Source organism: Microcebus murinus, chromosome 4 (genome assembly GCF_040939455.1).
Source record: "Microcebus murinus isolate Inina chromosome 4, M.murinus_Inina_mat1.0, whole genome shotgun sequence".
NCBI lineage: Eukaryota > Metazoa > Chordata > Mammalia > Primates > Cheirogaleidae > Microcebus > Microcebus murinus.
Genome location: NC_134107.1, coordinates 24,470,771 through 24,484,309, shown reverse-complemented (window position 1 = coordinate 24,484,309; position 13,539 = coordinate 24,470,771). Strand labels below are relative to the sequence as shown.

Below are 13,539 nucleotides of genomic sequence, written 5' to 3'. Positions count from 1 at the left end.
AACAAAGGACTCTCCCCCATCCTTCCCAAACACTGGCCTGAGGCAGGGATATAGGTTTTTAGTTCTTAAAAATGGTAAGGGGGTTTTGAAGAGACAAGAAACATTTTTACCCCCTTTCAGGCCATTTTCTCTGTTACATACTCCCCACTGTCAATTTTATCCTTCTGTATCTATGGGAGGAGGGGCAATGTAGATATCAAGCTACTTCCTGCTGCATTGGGGCAGTGTTTTGGATGGAAGGTGCAAACTATCAGGTGAAAAAGGGCATAAGCAACAACCACAAGGACTGACAAGGTGAAATGGACTGTCGCCTTGCACACAATGTCCGATACAGGGCTGGACTAGGAAAAAAACATGGGACCTCTGAGTACAGGGATATTAGTCGTACCCTGTAGGTGATCTGAGAGACTGACTTCTTCAAATTCAGAAATCGTGCACAGAAATACTTGTACCAAACGAGGTTTAGGATAACACACCTACAGTAAGACAAATTAATAGAAGAGGTGACAAACCGGGGAAATCCTCACTGGGGAGCTGTCCCTCTATCCTACAGACAGAACAAATCACCAAAGATAAATTAGCAAAAATATCAACATTTTTGTTTTTTTTCTTTTTCTCAAACAGATACCTTAGATCACCTAAAGGATGGCCCCTCCACGGGGGGCTACACCTCTTTACTCTGATATGATGGACCCAAAGTTTCACTTCTGACAATTTCAATGAGGTGTGAGTTGTTAGAGGCACCTCATAGGGTCCCTTTCACTTCTCTGCTTCCAACTGAGGCAGGGACCTGAAAGAGGCGACCTCATGCATAGTGGTTAGCACCTGATTTGACATACTGTTTTACTATTCCTTTGTGCTCATGGTTATATTACCATACTTAGCATGCTATGAAGGGTCTCTCACAAACTATTTCCTAGGGGCTTAACTTAAGCCTAGCTCTAAAGGGCTACTTTATCCAGAAGGGCAAGCAGTAGTGTCTTATCTCACTTTAGGTGGGTTCCATGTAATTTTCATTTTAGGTGTAGGGCTTTGTAGGTAACCCTTGGCAGGGTTACCTCTGCCAAAAATGAGGGTCCATTATTGTACTTATGAAATGTCCAGGGCTCTGCAGAGTGTGCTCCTGGGTCCTGTTGAAATGGGGTGCTTGCTGATGCCCTCACTGTAGAAGGAGGAGCTGCTGAGCTGTCTCTGTAGCTGTCTGTCCATGATGTCTGTCCCCAGCACACCATCCTCTATCTGCTCAGCCTCCTTCCCTAGACTGAATGACGGGCAGGCTTCCTGAGGCCCTAACTTCAAAGCATAACGGCAGTCTCCTGTATACTTCACCAGGCCCTGGTATTCATCCAGCAGGAGCTTGACCATGCACCCCCCTCAGAAGTGAGCATCCTCACTTCTGAAACAACCTGCGGTGCTCCTGCTGCTCGCCCAGGTCCGCCTCCTGGGCCCGCCGTGATGAGTTTCTCAGCTGTCACTTGTCCACGTCTGCCTCGCTACCACCTGGCCCCTCCCCTGAAACACCCTCCCTGGCTCACAGAACACCAGGCTCCACTGGTGCTGGGAATTGGGGTGGCAGCTGGGGGGAAGGAGCCCCCAGGACCACTTCTGTCCACACAGCTAGTGCCAATCGAATTCCCACTGTCAGTTTTGCCCAGGGCTCCTGTGGGGATATTTGGAGGCAGAGGGTTCTGGGGCCCCTCTTTTCCTGAGTCCTGGGCTTAAAAAAACAACAACAACAACAACAAAAAACACTATTTGCTTTCCTGGAGGCTTCCTGCCACCCAGAGTTCTTTACAATTTGGGGCAATGTTTCTTTCAAGATCCTTCTTTACAAAAAGTCAATCTGGGGTGGCTTTTTCACGCATTCCTTTTGACTGTCTCAAAGGACCCTTTTGGCTGTTCTTGCACATTCAAGCCCCCTTATCTGATATTGCTGCAAATTTCTCACCCCAGCTATGGGTTCCCTCTGGCCCAAGTTGAGTGTGCTGCCAGGAGAGACCATTCTGAACCCCAAGTCATAATTTACTGGGCGTGGGACTAAGGAGTTAGTTCAGGCAGTGCCCTCCCCGGCCCCTGCCATGGTGCTAAGATGACAGCAGCAGCAGGCATTTCTTTTTTTTAAATATTTTTAATTTTAGCATATTATGGGGGTACAAGTGCTAAGGTTTCGTATATTGCCCATCCCCCCCCCCCAGTCAGAGCTTCAAGCATGTCCATTCCCCAAACTTTGAGCAGCAGGCATTTCTTTCCCCTTGCTACACATTGCTTGGTGGCGGGCCACGTGCGCTGGTCCTCCCTCCTGCTGGATCTGTCAACCCCCCCAGGTTGTGGTCCTGCTTGGTACCTCTTCCTGGCCAGCTGTGGGGGTTCCAGTAGGAGCAGTAGGATCTCATTTATCAAAAATCAAACAAATACACAGATCATTTTGTACACCATCAACGATGAGTTTGTCTCAAGCAGAGAGCTTGAGACTCAGTATTTTAATTCTACAGTTGCAAGTCAACCATTTGAGCTCTGAATTTTAAAAGAACCAACAGCTCAGAATAAACCATGGACCATCAACCACCACTTTTCCTCACCATACAGACAAGTGCTATCACAGTCATCTTTAGACATAGGTACAAAAACACACCAGACAAAAACTCACAATCAAACACAAACAATATAGAGGATTCCCAACACAGTCTAAAATGCCAAGGCCTGTCAATCAAGTGGCAATTTTCATTTAGCAGCCACTTCTCCTCACACTCCAGCACGGACATTGGGTCACAATAACACCATTCTCTTTACAATAAGTTACCATTCAACCAGTGTTTTTTTCCCAAGGGACTTTGTTTCCTTATGTTGCAACAAAACTCACAAATACTAAAGATAAACAGAGGATTCTCAACACAAGATGCCAGGGCCTATCAAACAAATGTGAACCCGAAGGAGACAAACACCACCCCAAATGGCACCTCAGATGGTGCCTCAAATGCTCTGCCATAGGGCTGGAAGATTCACAAATGGGAATCCAAAGGGGATAAACACCACCCCACCTGGAAGGTTCAAACCCCTCCCCAAATGTGTGGCCCAATTCTCCCATTCCCTGGGTCTCCAGCAAATACCCCACAGGGCAGGAAGATTTAAAACCTTCCCCAAATGGTGGCAAATCAGTCCCCCTGTTCCCTGGGAACCGCAAATGAGCTTCAAATTCAAACCAGTTTCCCTAGTTCCACTCAGCCTCATGACTTCCACCCCTTCCCCCCCCCAAGGCTCCTCAAAACAAACAAAGCCAACAGGAAGTTCTGAAAATCCCCCATATGGGTGCAATCAGGGTCTTGGGGCACACCCTGGGGAACTTACTCAACAAACAAATGACTGAGACTGTCCAGAGAGGTTTCCAAACCCATTTCCTTCTCCTCAACTCTGTTCAGGTTGTGGGGAGCCACGTCTACTTCAGGGAGACAGAGACGGCAGATCTCTGGAGCTAAAATGGGTTCTGACAGCTGCTTGGGCCACGTTGCTTGCTCTCTCCCATTGAAAAGTTGCTTCTACCTGCAAAGACCCATGGCTTTGACATGGGGCTGCTCCCTATCTCTTCCAGCAGTTGTGGGGTGCCATTTCCCACAATTGTCCCACCCAGGGACACCAAATTCTGTTACCTAAAGCTTGTCCCTTGTCCCTGATGCAACATCAGAAGAATGAGGCCAAGCGATTGGAGGAAAAGGAAAGAGGAGTTTATTAATTCGCCAGCAAATGAGGAAGGTGGCAGAATCCCATCTCTTCAAGGATTCTTGGGAGTGGCTCTGGGCCATGGTCCTCAAATTTGGCTTAGAATAAAACTCCTTAAATTATTTTACAGAATATGTCCTCTTTTCCATTGACAAAGTTTTTAAAAAATTAAAGTTAGTTTTATTTAGGAGTCTTATTAGGGGCTATAGACTGAGCTCCACAGCCTGGGAGCAGTTCGGTCAGACTGCTCTGGCATAGAATGTCAGCCCACTGCTTACATATAAGTGGCGAGGCTTTGGTATGTGTAAAATCATATCAAACTTGTTCAGAAGTTTATTAAAGCAGAATCACATCAAGGTTTGAGTGTAAGAGCATATTCGGTTATAGATTATAGAAATATAATTACTAACCCCATCGGACATTATCGTATGTGTAGGAATAGGCAAGATTAGGGTCATTTATCTTTTAAGGAATGTCACAGGAGCAACTGCCGCTGCCCTGGTTGATGGTTGGGACAAGCCAGCCCAGAATCATCCCCAAAACCTGATTTCTCTCTCCCGCCTCGTATGATGGTTCCTAGGGTACTTCATCAGAAACTAGAACTCCACAGGACACAATTTTACAATAAAACCAATTGCTTATCTTTGCCCTGGATATGATACCAAAATATCAGGCTCATGAGTCAGGAGGGAATTCTAGGCTGAGAGAACATAATAAACAAAAGATATTTTTTAAATATTTTATCACTAAAACCAAGTACCATTCTTAGCACACTGCATGTAGATGATAATTAATTAATGTTTGAGAAAAATGAATAAAAATCATAGTAAAGACACAGACTTAGTCACTTGGCTAAACAGAGCAGTGTGTAAATTTTTCAGCTAAGTTTCCAGTTTAAATTTAGCACAAACACATTGGTATTTCACGCCAAAAGCTGTCCATGGAGTCAATGTAACTAGGACTCTTGATACGCAGGTAGCTTCAACAGTGCGTAGGAACCAGAAACTTAGAGGCAAGAATTTCATACCTGGTTTGTTAGAGAAGAGCAGAGCTGGTTTCCAGGATCCTGAAATGTACCAAGAAATTACTAAAGCGATGTCTAGGCACAGCAAAAGGTATAAACATATGCATTTCATTGTTATGGAGCAAGTGACCTGATCCCAAACCTTAGTTCGCCCCTTCCCCAACTCAGATTTTGCCATTTGACCTCAGAGCCCCTGAACTGGCAGAGCCACTCCCCAAACTATTTAGCAGCTGCTCAGGAATGCGTGCATGCAAGCAGACCAAAGGGCCATATACATCATGACCGGCCCATTCTTCTTAGGTATAATAACTAGCAGAGAAGAAGCTGGCTGTATTTATTACTATTGAGATGATTTCCAGGTGAGGTAAGCCGTTGCTGTAGAAATTCCCTTCCAGTTGCATCAATGCAGTTTTAAAAATCTGGACTATTTCCCCACATCCAAATGGGGCCACTTATAGTTTATCATCTGCTGATAGGAAAAGTTATCTGCACAGCTGTGGATCCACATTAGTTATGCTCTGAGCAGGACAACACTGTAAATTATTTGCAATATGCTGGGACTCAATGCAGACTGAGTTTATAAATATGATATTAAACTCTTAAGAGGCAGTTGCAGACCTTTTATAAAGCCATTAATTTTTAGAGTGGTTTAGGATTCCAAATTAGCAGCTGGGTGTGGATGCCAGCTTCCAAAAACAGATGGCATTGACTCTTCTAAAAGCAACAACAAGATCCCAAGATCAAACGGGAGGATCAGGACTTGGATGCCTTTTGGAAATCTATTTCAAAGCCATGAATAATAAGTAGGATTCAAAACCCTTCTCCTAGAGGCTTCCCTGACCACACAGTCCGTTGTCTGGAGTTCCTCTGAATTCCTATTATGCTTGCTGAATACTGACTCATTTTAAAACTAATCTTATGCAACTTTGTATTAAATATAGTATTTCCTTTTTCTTATTTGTATCTTATTACTTTCTCTGACTAAATACTAAATTACTAAAATACGTCTGCTTATTATAAACCCTTTTAGAAATATATTACACAGAAAGCAGAAGTCCCTATTATTTGACCTCAAAAGGAAACCACAGTTAAATCGTTTGGTGGAGAATCCTTCTGATATTGTTGATATTATTTTTGGTCCATATGCTGATATATAGGTACCTTTAAACAGAAATTATGCCATGCATACTATTTTACAACTATTTTTTTCATGTTTCCCCCATGTAGTGTAAGCTCCTTGAAAGCAGGCATTTTAGCTCAATAAATGATTTTTTCCATGGTTATGTAGTATCTACCACATATTAGGTGCTACCAGATACAAAAATGAGTAAAGTAAAAAAGCCTCAGTTCTAAGGAGCTTACCTACCTGGTGAGGGGGAAAAAATATGAAAGATAATTATTATAAACCAATGTGACAGGGACTTTAACACAGGTTTATATAAAGTGCCATGGAGAAGCCTGTCAGAGTCCCCGCAGGGACAGAGGACACACATCTGTCTGATCCACTCAACCAGCTGCAAAGAGATTAATTTGGGTTATTAAGGAATGGGACTTGGCTCTGAACTCCTCTCTCTGCATGCCCATCCTTCGAAAATATTGGCCATAAATGTGTAAATAATCTCTTGGAGCCAGTTGATGCGTGGCACGTTAAAAACTCTTGCTTTCTTTCCCTCTCTTAGCTGATGACATTTACTTGAGAATGCGTATGTAATATATTGTTAAATACTTACCTGTAAGATCCCAGGAAGATCCCAGGAAGGTGAAAAGGAAGGTGCTTCAACAAAATAAATATCACTGAAACTGCCTCCTAGACCTCCCCACCAGTAGCACCACTATCCAACCTTTTCTTTCCCATCTGGTCAAGTTACTTCACATCATCTCCAAGTCCTGAATTTCTCCCTGTAAAGTAAGAATAATCATGCCTCTTCAAACACTAAGCAAAAAATGCATATTCTCCTTGGTACTGATGATTAAATGAGATAATATATGTGACAGCTCCCACTTTTACAGTGGCTATTCAGCAACTACCAAGGTAATGAGTATATAAAACAAGCAGGACCCAAGGAATGTAATCAGCAACTTTATTTTATTGTTCATCTCAATATCCCTTCAGAATACTCTGGCTAAAATTTCAAGGGAATCCCAAAACATTTCTGCTTACTCCAGGGAGTCCTAGGTTTACATTAAGCCACAAACACAGTCTCAACTCTATAATTCTATTGTACAGTTCTGCAGAATATTTCAAATTCCAAACCCAATGTAACAATGAATCTCCCCTTCTCCAGCTAGGGCATGCTGCAAACCAGTCACTTTGAGTGGAAAAGGGTGTTGTGGTCTACCTTATCACCGTCTACACACTGTGCTTTCATCCTACCTTCCCTTCTTGATACTGTAGTTGTAGTTTCTGATTCTACAACTGCAGTGCCCGAGGGTTGGGGAATACAGGGTGGGAGCCAAGCAGCTACAAGAGATAAAGAGGTTAGGAATGTTCCTACACACCTGGCATGCACCTACAATGGCTCTGTGCTCTCTGAGCCTGGCAGGTGCTCAGAGCTGACTCTCTCTCTCATGGGATCTTCTTGTGCATTCTTTGGAGACCCTCAACATCACCTTGACCTAAGGCGGTGTTTTCAAGCTTGGCGCTATTGACATTTGGAGCCAGATAATTCTTTGCTGTGGCGAGCTGTCCTGTGCAGTGGAGAATGTTTAGCAGCATCCTTGCCCTCCCTCCACCCACTGGATGCTAGTAGCACCTTCCCCCATTGTCACAACCAAAAATACCTCCAGTTTTTGCAAAATGTCTCCTGGGGGCTAAAAATCCCCCCCTGGCTGAGAACCACTGACTGACCTAGGTGAATACCATCTATTTCAGTAGTCACCCACTCACTGTGCGATCTCATGAATCCAGCATCTGCTGCCAGCTTCCTTCTATCAAGGTGCAGTTGCCCTCTTGGGAGCTCCTTTGGAATAGATCTGAGATGACCCTTACGCTGGCTGTCCTGCATGCAAAGCCCATATCTAGTCTACAGGAAAAACATTCCCATGTGTTTTTTCTTTTAAAAAAAATGTTGAGAGTGTATACACACACAGACACACACACACACACACACATATACCTGCCAATCATAAAATACAGCAAGTTTCCACGCTGCAACACCAACGCACTCACCAACTTACCCCTTGCACTCTGGATATCCTGGGTAAGACTGAAGTAGACACCAATCCACTGTGCCTTCCAACAGGTCAAGGTCTCCAAATAGTCTAATTGAAGTCCCTCGCTCTAGAGTGGAGGAAACCCTCAGCTGATCCACTATAGCCTCTCCCCTGGAGAACAAGCTCTAAGAAAATAATTCTCACAAAAATACTTTCCCATCTCTATTCTATACTCTTTTATGTCCTCAATCTGGTGATAGCTAAATGGTTTCTAGGACCTCTACTTTGAACTATTTACTGGTCAGTCAATATCACAATCTATTTTGGTAACTCCAGGCTATACTATCTCATCATCCCAGTTAAAAATCACAGTTTAGGTTAGGTGACATGGCTCACATTTGTAATCCTAGCACTCTGGGAAGCCAAGGCAGGAGGACTGCTTGAGGCCAGGAGTTCAAAACAAGCCTGAGCAAGAGTGAGACCCAATCTCTACAGAATAGAAAAGTTAGCCGGATGCGGTGGTGTACACCTGTAGTCCCAGCTACTCAGGAGGTTGAGATAGGAGGATAGCTTGAGCCCAGGAATTTAGGTTGTAGTGAGCTATGATGACACCACTGCACTCCAGCCTGGGCGACAGAGCAAGACCCTGTCTCAAAATAATAATAATAACAACAGTTTAACATTCTTTTATATTGGTATCACTTCCTTTATTTTTCCTTTCTAACCAAGTCCAGAGATTACACAGAGACAGTAAGAAAATATCTAAAGCTGTATAAGTTTTCCATTCCTGAAGTTAACAAACCACCCAAAACCTAATGACTTAAAACAGTAAGCATTAATTATTGCTCATGGGTCTATGGGTCAGCTGAGTAGATCCTCTGGTCTCAATTGGCCACATCAATGCACCCATGGTCAGCTATGGGCCAGGTAGGCATCTCTTACCTTGGCTTTCTCACATATTTGGGAGTCAATGAACTATAGGAGCTGGTCTAGAATGGCCTTGCCCAGGACAATGAGACACTCCACCACTCGGTCTGTCATATTCCAGCAGCCCAGCCTGTACTTGTTATGTGGCGGTGGCACAGGTCCAGGAAAGCATACAGGTTCTCTTTATGCCTAGGCTTAGATAGACACATTGCCACTTCTACCATACTTTATTGGCTAAAGCAAAGCAAGAACCAAATTCAAGGAGCAGGAAAACATACTCATTTCTTGATGGACGGAACCTCAACGTCACATTCTAAAGAGTGTGAACATGGGGAGATGTGAAGAATTGGGACCCTTTTGCAATCAGTCTACCACACTATGCTAGAGAAGGTGTGGTGGAGAGTCCTAGTTATCCATCAAAATTCACTCTCCCTTCCTCCACGGTAACAGAACTGCAGCCAGCCTTGTAGATTACATTTCCCAGTCTCTTTTGCAATTTGGTGTGACCAGGGTGACTAAGTTGACATCCTGGACTAAGTTTTCACCAATGGAATGTGAGCAGAAGTAACGTGTACCCTTTAAGGTACCTGAGGACATCTTCTGGGAGGCTCTATTCCATCTTCTCCCCAGCTGGAATCTCCATGTAGCAGCAAACCTAGTGTCATTTATGCAGCTGGTAACAGTGTTCCAGAGGATAGAGAAGTAGTAACTATAAGGAACTGAGGTTTCCAAATCACCAAGAGAAGCAGAGCTTTTTCCCTGACCTGAATTATTCACATCAGGAATATTATGTGAAAGGGAAATAGACATTTTTTTATTCTTTCAGCTGCTTTGTTGTTGTGTTTCTGTTACAGCAACCTATCTTCACCTAACTAATACGTGGGAGCAACTGAAGGTACAGTCTCCATTCATTCAGAAAACTAGGTCAACGGATATTTCACTCTGGGATTTTGTGGAAAGAATTCAAAGTGCTAACCACCCAACGCCCCATGGTCCAAGTTCTCAGGGGGAAAAAAATAAAGCAATCGTCTGAACTTGTTAGGAGGATTTAGGTTAGGAAGGTAGGGAGGAGAAATATCACTCACTGCCAATACTTTGTAAATATACTCATTCATATGGAAGCTGCTACTTTTCTCATCTGATGAACCCACATTATGAATCTTTAACCTTTGCCTGAAATACGTCTGAGATTGCTAGAGCTTCATATCTCAGGAGCATTGAAATTCTAACATTAGGAGTCCTCTTAGGAGGATCGGCCACCCGCTATAGTTCCCTCTCAGCTAGAATCTCTGAAAACACTGAGAGATGGAGGAAACTGACTTGAAGAGTTATCAGACAGAGCTCCTGAATTAAGAGGTATGTCATTACTAAACCTTAGGGGAGCCAAGAAACTGAGGAGTAGGATCACATCGATCCTCTATTTTAAAATCTTCAAAGACTTCCTCGTGTCTTTTAAAGTCAAATCTAAAACCTTGAACAAGAGCTACCAGGCCCTGAACGATCTGGCCGTATGCGGCCACACAGCCTCATCTCAATCGCCTGCCCCCTGGTTGCTTCCTTCCCTTGCTCCTACTTCACTGGCATGTGCCCTATTTCTCTTCTGCAGTAAGTTTCCTTCTGCATTTCTCTCTGCCTGAACAGTTTTCTCCAAATTCTCTGCTTCAGTACTATTCATGTTTTTGATCAAAGCCACAATGTCAGTTCCTCAGGGTAATATTTCCTGAACCCCCAGGCTAAGATAGAGCCCTCTTTCTACATTTTCATAGGACCTTTCACAGCACGACAATGACTGTAATTAGATAAGTATTTCTTTCATGTTGAATACTAGACTAACAGTCCCTTGAGGACAGAAACTGTGTCTACTTTCTTTACTGCTATATCCCAGCACCTGACACAGAATAACAGGCCCTCAATAAATATTGAATGAATGAACATACAGATAAAGGAATGAAGCAGAAGTGTCAGGGAGAGAAAGAAGAGGAAGAGAGACAAACAGACATAGGGAAAGGAAGGGCTGAGAAGATCAGCTTGCCACCTGCTACAGTGACGTGCATGGCAATGAGATCGCAGAGGCACGCCCTCTACCCACCCCCACAATCCCAGGAGAGCTGCATGACATCTCTTCTCCATGTCCAACTAGTTATTGCAGATGTTAGCCAACTCATTTCATTCTCCTTGGAGACATGCATCCCTGAGGAATTGGAATACACCTTACTGCACATTCCCTTGTAATAGCAAACATGGCAAATTGAATCAGTAGCCTGGACTTAGGGACAAATTGCATTTGGAAATTGTATTTATGTATCAAAAAACTAATTACTGCCAAGTTCCACCTCAGTAGTACTTGATGATTTCATTATTGGATCTAATTGTACTTCTATTCAGGATAAGTGTTTACTGTTTTTTAATTGATAATGGAAATTGAAGATACAAAAATGTGAATGAATACTGGGCCTTTCTCTTAGGCTGATTTCTGGCTCATTGAAAACAAAATCACTTTTCACCACTTTCAGGCCAAAAATATAAATATTTATTTTCTGTTGACCCATGTTGGGTGGTCTTTTGGGGTCTGATGGCCTCAGAAGAGTAGGCATAATAATTTGTATCCACTTTCAGGAATTTACCTAAAAAACATAAGCTTTGGCTGGGTGTGGTGGCTCACGCCTGTAATCCTAGCACTCTGGGAGGCCAAGGCGGGTGGATCGCTCGAGGTCAGGAGTTCGAAACCAGCCTGAGCAAGAGCAAGACCCCGTCTCTGCTATAAATAGAAAGAAATTAATTGGCCAACTTATATATATAGAAAAAATTAGCCGGGCAAAGTGGCACATGCCTGTAGTCCCAGCTACTCGGGAGGCTGAGGCAGAAGGATTGCTTGAGCCCAGGAGTTTGAGGTTGCTGTGAGCTAGGCTGATGCTACGGCACTCACTCTAGCCTGGGCAACAAAGCGAGACTCTGTCTTAAAAAAAAAAAAAACGAACATAAGCTTTCAAATCTGAGGTGCCCACTTTCACAAAACCACAAATAGTTTCTTCCTACAGACACCCACCATTCCTCCTCTGATATGAAAAGTGAAGCAATGGAAGACACAACTCTTCATAACCATTTGGAGAGGGGGTTGGTGCCACTGTCCCAGTCTCAGCACAGCTTTGTCTCCAGCTAGGACAGAAGAAGCTCAGGGAGTGACCCTGCAGCAGAGTTGTGATGGAATGTTTCACCCACTCACCAAACCTGGGAGAAAGAGGGTCTCCCATCTCCTTAAGTCCTGCCACATTTTAATGAAGTAAAGCACTGAATTCTCACTGTTAATGTTATTTCTGATTTGCCATTTTATAGAAGTGGCAAACAGGGCAGCCAGTGTAGCAGGTGAAGCAGAAGAAGAAACATGAACTCCCAAAATCTAATAGGGACACCCCCATCCCCACCTATAGCCAGAAAGAAGTAACCACTGTCTGCCTTAACAATGAGTTTTCATTAAAAAAAAAAAAAAAAAAAAAGTGCTTGCTTCAGCAGCACATATACTAAAATTGGAATGATACAGAGAAGATTAGCATGTCTAAAAACTAAAATAAATAAAAGTCACACGGGAAGCTGAGGGTATTTTCCAAGTGGTGGCCTTCCTGCCACTTCCCTCAATGGAAAAAAAGCTTTGCTGGCTGGCTGTCCAGCTCATGTGTTTCCCTGTTATGACCAAACCCCAAGTTCCCTGACCTCTCACGTCATTATCTCTTTCAAGTGCCTCAGTTTGACTTGTGTCCCTCTTCAGCCTGAGGTCCATGCAGTCAGTCAGTTGGAGAACAAGAGGTTGTAACCCACCCTGTGTGCAGGGATCTGAGGGCCAACAGGCCACTAGGACAGCCCCCTCCAGTCGGGGTCTGAGTAGGCTTCACTGCCTGGTTCCAACACTTCTTTCTCGTCAGGACAACTGAAGGACTTTCTGACTCTGTGTCTCTGCCTCAGTCTTCATTGTTTTTTGTTCTCTCTCTCCCTCTCTTTCCCTCTGCTTCCTCTCTCCTCCTTCCATCTGTCTTTCTCTCTCTTAGTCTGTTTATCTCTCCTCGGTCTTTCTCCCTCTGTCCCTCTTTGTGTCTCTGTCTCTCTAGGTGTCTCTATTTTTGCCTCTCTCTCATGGGAAAAGCAAAGCCCAGACCTCCAGGGCCTGTTCAGGCTGAGCCGCCTTTGCATCATCTCCTAACATCTCCACAAGTTAGTGCTTTCTGGCTCCCTCCCCTCCCTTCTCCCCAGAGAGCCCCCAAATTGGCCTCATCTTCCCTGGGCCAACACCAACCCTATTCCGTACCTTTGCACCTTCTCATGCTCCACAACTTTCCAGTTTTTCTTAGTGGTTCCTCCCTACTGCCTTGATAGGCTACTCTGAATGCCAACGTCCTGTTTCTCATGCTTTCTTCACTCCTTCTCTGCAGTCACTCCAATATCTCCTTCTTTAACCTGCCTCACCGAGTAACCCAGCTGGGCACCCAATGCTCATCCTTTCCTAAGAATCCTGATCAAACCAAAAAACAGCATTAAACCATACCAGTGCATTATGTTGTATTAGAAAAGTGGAAAAAAAAAGAAGAAGAAGAAGAAGAAGAAGAAGAAGAAGAAGAAGAAGAAGAAGAAGAAGAAGAAGAAGAAGAAGAAGAAGAAGAGAATAAATAAATCATTCCAGTGAAAACATATATGTGCATTTCCAAACTTTATTTTTAATAAGATTACACCAT

At 43.8% G+C, this 13,539-nt stretch overlaps 1 pseudogene; it reads left to right on the top strand.

Moving 5' to 3' along the window:
- Nucleotides 1-12,312: 12,312 nt before the first annotated feature.
- On the top strand, nucleotides 12,313-12,372 carry LOC142870774 (uncharacterized; annotated as a pseudogene).
- The last annotated feature ends 1,167 nt before the right edge of the window (nucleotides 12,373-13,539 follow it).